This window comes from Haemaphysalis longicornis, unplaced genomic scaffold (genome assembly GCF_048455015.1).
Source record: "Haemaphysalis longicornis isolate Haplotype H1 unplaced genomic scaffold, Haemaphysalis longicornis Haplotype H1 scaffold_7, whole genome shotgun sequence".
Classification (NCBI taxonomy): domain Eukaryota; kingdom Metazoa; phylum Arthropoda; class Arachnida; order Ixodida; family Ixodidae; genus Haemaphysalis; species Haemaphysalis longicornis.
In genome coordinates this window covers 59,310,013-59,316,795 of record NW_027526422.1, presented here as the reverse complement: position 1 = coordinate 59,316,795, position 6,783 = coordinate 59,310,013, and the positions used below count along the sequence as shown (strand labels likewise).

General features: G+C 46.8%; 1 pseudogene; it reads right to left on the bottom strand.

The window, feature by feature from the left end:
- Nucleotides 1-288: 288 nt before the first annotated feature.
- On the bottom strand, nt 289-4,797 carry LOC144146305 (uncharacterized; annotated as a pseudogene).
- Nucleotides 4,798-6,783: the final 1,986 nt, after the last annotated feature.

Below are 6,783 nucleotides of genomic sequence, written 5' to 3'. Positions count from 1 at the left end.
AAGGACGGGCCATCGTGTGGAAGACAAGATCTCCCCCCCCCCCCCCCCCTTTTCGGAAAATTATCGACTGCCAGCCATCATGGTCATGTGTCCGATTCAGTGACTCCGCATAAAACTCCCCACAAAAACATGAATCCAAACCTACCCAAGGAGAAGCGATATGACAAGATCATGTAAATTCCAGTAAAGTCAAATATGAGAACACAGTATACACCGACTCCCGGATGAAATGAAAGAAGGAGGCAGCAACTGCCCAATTTGACTGCTCTGGCAACCTTTGTGACCGCATTATCCTCCAACATACAGGAACAAAGAAGCGGAAGATGGAGCCAGCCTGTTGGCAATCCGACTAGAAGAAGCACAAAAGAGAAGCGTAACGTCATCCCACACTCTCAAAGAGCATTCGACTGTTGGCTGCACGCATAATGCCTAAACGTTTCTTTAAGATATTCCGATCCACATGGAAGAAAATTATCCACGTCACCAGGATACCCGGGCACAACGGTTTTAAGGAGTCGAGGCACCGACTAAGTGGAACTCGAGCTGACGCAACGTGCTCCTTGCAACCAGGACCTCACTGCCCCCCCTGAAAAAAAGTTCGGAATGTCTTCTGATCATACGTTCAGGAACACAATATTTCCCCGTGCTACAAGGGGTGTCAGTGGCGAAGAATTCAAGGCTCTGTGGAGGATAAACCAACACATGTATCCGCAAATAAATGTGGACGAAAATGTTCGGTGGGAACATCGTAATTAAAACTCCGCTAAATTCGGAGAAACATCCACCCTCTTCCACGCAACCTAATCGTGTACATGGGTATGCGCAGGAGCGAACAACTCCAACATTCGAAATTCAACTTCCATCGAAATATGGAGGCAGCGTTGCCCGGCTTGTTACCTCAAGATCCGCGCGAGCTGATGGCGAAGACAGGACTAGGCAAGGAGCTGCGGCATCCGTGGCCACAGTCTTGAAGTTCCACCTTGTGGCTCGCTAATGGCGTTAACCCCTTTTCCAAAAACCCCTGTATTTCTTCTGCGACAAAAAACTTCACTTTCTCTTTTCGCATAAAAAGCGTAAACGCAAAGTCGGGCCAAGAAATTAGAGGATAACACTCTGAATTACGGGCAATGTCGTCTTCTCGCTCAAACTGAACAACACCCCGCAGTTGCTACATTTCAAGCTCACATCTTAGGCCACTGAAGCAAAGGGAGCATCTGTCTCCCCAGGGCCACGGCGATTAAACACCCTCTCTGCTTATCTTCCTTTCTCCACTGACCAGCAGTGCTCGTGAAGCATAGATAGTAAATACAGCAATTTTGTTTGAAAAAAGGTCTGTTCGAAAACTGTCCGTTCGACAGTGATAGCGTTGCGTCGACTACAAAGTCGAAGCAACGCTGTCACTTCGTACATCTTAAGACCCATACGTAGATGTCATCTGCAACTTTTAACGCGCTAGCTTTATTACGGGCCCTATTCTCGACTGCACAAATTCCCGGGAAATTTGGCAATTTGCCGAAAGTCTTTTCTGATTGGCTTTCAATTTTGGTCACGTGCTTCCGGTTGACAAAGCGGTTGTGTATACTGTCGGGCTTTTGACGTTTGATGACGTTTACGGGCACCAGTTCTAAAGTTTGCCTTATTTCTCGTTACTAAAGGCGCATAATTCTTGGCCGGCAATGAAAAACCAGACTAAATGCAGCGGACATGACAACGTAAGCCTGTCTTCTATTCAACAACAATACTGCTTGTAATGCACACCCCTTCTGTGATTGGCTGAGAAGGCGTGAAGTAATTTAAATATTTGGCGGGAACGATCACGTCATGCATCGGCAATTTCAGCCTGCGTAAAAGTGACGTAATGTTACGTAATACCTTGAAAATGGCGGCTGCCTTTGTCGCAAAATAGGGCGAAAATTGCCCCGGCTTTTGGCACCGCGAAATGTTCGCGAATTTGCAGCAGGCACAGTTTCGCACGACGCGTGGTTTAAAGCATGTTTTCTACAGAAAGAACTAATTGTTTCGACTGTTTCCAAGTCAGCGATCCGGGAGCATACAAATAACATGCCGTAGTTTGCTTTTATGTTTGGCAATAAAATAGAAAATTATTCGTTTGGCGTAACCGCAACATAAGAGGGCAGAGGGCAGTACAAGTCTCTCCATGACAAAGAGAACCCACTGCATGACATTTGTCCACACTCGTCCTACTAAGCTGCGGGGCCACATGATCGAAATCAAGAGAAAAATAACAAAGAAAAGTGACTCTTTTGTTCATTACAGCGCTGATTGAAGTTGAGCCTGACGAATGAGTGAATCGGCGACATCGGTACACTCCCCGGTTATCGGGCGTAGCGCTTCGCTGCTCTTATGTGTCATACCAGCGATGTCGCGGCCGTCTTTTTATGTGATCACGCCATAAACTTGTAACATAGCAGTAGGCGATAGCGTTGCGGCGGTGGCGGCCGGGAAAGTGATAACGCAAGAAAGCTTGCATTGAAGCAGAGAGCCCAACTCTGTTACTAAAAGAGATTATTGGACAGATGCGTACGACCACTTTGGCGGCATGTGCATCTGCGCGTCTCGGATTTACAAGCCGCGCAGCGCGCGCCGCACACGGCATTGCAGTGGCACGCACGTACGCGGCGCGTAATATACAGTTAGGATGGGCGACCACTTGAGGAGCAAAAAGCCACTACCGCTTGCCTGTCACTTGCCTATAGTGCGTTTTTTTTTTTTTTTCGTGACTTGTCATATTTTGTATGACTAGGCAACACAACAGCGCAGCGCAGAGCTGGGTAAGCTTTAAGCTTGCCCCTTGAAGGTATCTCTTGTAGTTTCCTTCCCCCATGCCGGCATGCCGCATAGGAAGTTGCAGTTAGACATGTGTGGAGTATGTCGGGTGCTCACTCAAAAAATTCGTGTGGAAAAGTGGATTTTGGTTCTTTTTATCGCCAGATAATCTGCTTCCGACGGTGTTTATAATATGCGTAGTTCGATGTTACTTTTGAATTGCTCACTTTATTTCGCCTCGGGATTATCCGGCACTATATTTTGATACAGAAAATCAAATGTAACGTTAATGTTGCGCCAAGTTTCTATATTGTAAATATAACTGAAACGCGTTTCTTTCCCAGTGAACTTGCAACGGGAACTCGTTTCAAACATTGGAAGGAACGAGGAACGAGCTTTAGTTCCTGTTTGAGAGGAAGGTGCGCGACCATTACTGTCTGGGAGGTAATGGTACGACACTGCCGCCCCTACCTTTTTATAGGGCGCCGAGTGCCAGGTGCGGCGTCCTGTGCTCCTTTGTGATATTCCGGGTCGTCTATGTAGTGTTCCGTGCGACCGATGTGCTCGTTTTAATTTTTATTTCGCATATTAATTTTTTACTGTGAAATAACTGGCTAGGCGGGACGTAACTGAAATAGTTCGGTTGAAATTACGTCGAATGTGACTTTATCGGCAATTTTGGATTCCGTCGAACGTAACTCTAGATAGACACTGGCGAAAAGTTCCGTAGGAAAAAACTTTTGTTTTCAGTTTCCGGATCCCTCGGGGGTAATTCTAGACACTGCGTAGAAAAAAACGTGAAAGAAGAAATGGAGCTTGCTGGTCAGCTGTTGTGACCGCGCATGACACGAATAAGGCGACGTTCATAAATTATGTACAAACGCACAGAAGCAAAACGACCAAGTACGCATGTACACAGTTATCATTTTTCGCTGCATTGCCGTTAAACTGATTGCTCAGAATATTTATTCATACTTCAAATCTGCATAGTATGCCCACATTTTGTTATCAATGCTAATGATGCATTCAAAAACTCGTTCCTGCAATCCCTGTTGTCTCCTGGTAGCATATCATTGCCTTTGTGACGCCAGTGCGTGAACAAGTTGTCGAGAACAAGTTGTTTATCGTGAACAAGTTGCCGAGAAACGCATTCTTTGAGTTTGAAGCGCTTTAATTAGATCAGTTGGTTATTAATAACACACATATGAAAAATACTATACACTACGGCACTCCGGAACAACCAGAGCAGCACTTTTCTTGCTTTCGATAGAGAAAACTGTGCTATAATGTCATCAAAGTTTGTTTTTATAGTTTCTTCTCTTTCCACACTCAGCAGAGCAACTTAAGAAACTCTGTCGTGGGCCCTTGTGGCCCGCAAATAGGAAAGTATAAGTTTTAAGTTTTAGCTTGCTGAAGGACTTTCGCAGCCATCGATATGGAAACGGCTGTGGCTAACTTTATCTGAATCGCGACGCGAAAGTTGGGAAATATGTTGTCTTCCCCATACTGTATGATAACATTCGGAAGTTCTTCAAGTTTTGATAATCTCCGGTCAACACGCCGTGAAAACAGCAATGGGCAATCTAAAGTCTCTTTATAGAGGTCCTGCGCGCTACCGTCGGAACGATAAAACTCGTCAAAGGTGTAACAATTTGTTCTTAGTTCGTTCTCGTCGTCACCGTAGCACAGCTTGTTTATGTCCAGGAGAAATCCAAACTTGGCATCGGTATACTGCACGGGAGTAAACCTCTCGTCCATTTCAGAATGAAGATGGTCAAATGTGGATTTCATGAAACTTCGTATTTTCTGCTTAGCCGTTCACGCCTCTGCTTTCTACTTTTCACCAGCCATCTTTTTTTTTTTTCGTCTCGAACGCCTTTCAACATTGACATCCCACGACTCACAGACACCAAGCCCTTCAGGGAGTGACTCCCTCACCAGCGTTTCCCTTTCGTCATAAAACTGTTCTCTAAGAGGGTTCATGTCTAAAGCAGCCTCGCAAAAGTTCATTGTTGAGTCTTGCTGTCTTTAAACAGGATCCATTCGAACCAGTATCTTGTTCCAAAAGCCGAGCAAAATAAAAACATCATATCTTAACATCCGCTGGTGCAATAGCTAGTGTGCGATCACTTCTCGTTTCACTCGTTTATTTGTCGTTATTTGCCATAACTTGGAAAACTTCAAGTATGTCTTCAAGGTACCTACTTACTGGCTGTACCGATTTAACCCTTGCACTCCGTCTCCGACTCATACTTGACAACAATGGGCACCACGACTTTTAAATACCAGGATCTCTACAATTCCCTGAACGTTGTTTACCTCGCCTTGTAAGAATACCTGCAAAGGGCTACAGGGCGCAAATTTTAAGCACGCCCCCCCCCCCTTCCCCCTCCCCCTCCTCGCTGCTGCAATACAAACGAGAACACATGAAAACACATGCGAACAGCACGCAAGCACACTGGATATCTGGATATCATCCCGTGTTGCCTCCCGAGCATCCGGGTGTACCTAAGTATTCATACATGCATGCGGCGCTTCCCGACAAGGCGAACAGTTTAACCGTCTTGGACAGTGGCATTGTAACACAAGGATAGCCGTGCGGAAGGTGAGGACGAAGAGAGGGAGACACTGCCGGGGCGCTTTGCCAGGTGATGCGGGGCGCGCCGGCGCCTCGTCTGTGTCCCTACTCTTCGTCCTCGTCTTCAGGCAGGGCACTTTTTGTGTTGCAATGCCGTATCAATAACCCCAAATAAGAACTCTCTCTAACAGTGACTTCTGCAACTGCGCAGCCCTGCTATTGAAAGATAGCCCCGCTGCCATTTTCCTCCTCGGCCACAAGTTCGGCATACTCGGCTCGGCACCCCCTCCCAAGTGGTGCCCGGGGCACTTGTACCCCTGCCCCCCCCCCCCCCCTAGTTGCGCCACTGGCTCCAGGCCGGGTGCTTCGATGCCAGCGCTGCTGTACGACGGAGACGCGCGTGAATTGAGTTGCCTTACTACAACGTTTATAGATCCACGTTGCCCTTCTCCCCGTGCGTTCCAAGAGGAACGTGGAACCTATCTAGTGGAATGTCTGGTGGCTGTTGCCGTTTGATTTCTTAAATACCGCCACGAGCTATAGTAGCGCTGGCAACAGCAGGCGACAATTTTCTCCAATTGAGGTAGTATTTCATTTGCTCTCGCAAAAACCGAGCATCCATGAATTTTTTATTACAGGGACACTGCAAATATCACTTATGTAGTGATTTTCCGCCTTGTATTTGCGTAATGTCTTGTTCTTGTTCAAAGATGTTGACGAGTGTGAACACTTACACCGGACTTAGACGTTTTGATCTGGATGTGAGTATATAAGACTATTGCGCAAATTATGCTTCCCTTTGGACGGGTGGCTGAATCGTGCCGCAGACAGACAGACAGACAGACAGACAGACAGACAGACAGACAGACAGACAGACAGACAGACAGACAGACAGACAGACAGACAGACAGACAGACAGACAGACAGACAGACAAAAAAATTCTGCGTTTAAATAGCCCATGAAAGACTATCGTCATTTAAAGGAGGGCTGAAAAAGGGAGAAAATCGCGGGTTTTCCTCTCCAGCCCAGCGAGATTCTCTCTTTAGCCGGCGTTGCTTTAGCTTATTTCATCGAGCGCCCTCTGTACAGCCTCTACCAAATTCTGAAAGGAAAGGGAATATTGTCCTCTGTCGTCTGCGCTCTGCCGACAGCGCCGACGCCAATAATCAAACCGTTCTTGGTTGCCCGATGGCTTCCGCTGATCGAGCGCATACAACGTCGCTCCGCAATACCAGCCTACTGTATGCTCCTTCCTTGTCCTCTCATTGTCTTTTTTTATCACCATGTGCTCGCCACTAAAAATCAAATTGCCAGCAGTGCTTGTGGTGTGCGACTCGCCTGCGCCCTGTTCAGCGTTATTACCACCGCATTTGTGGACGCTTTCTTTTTACACCCAAGGTTAAAAGATAGGAACGAA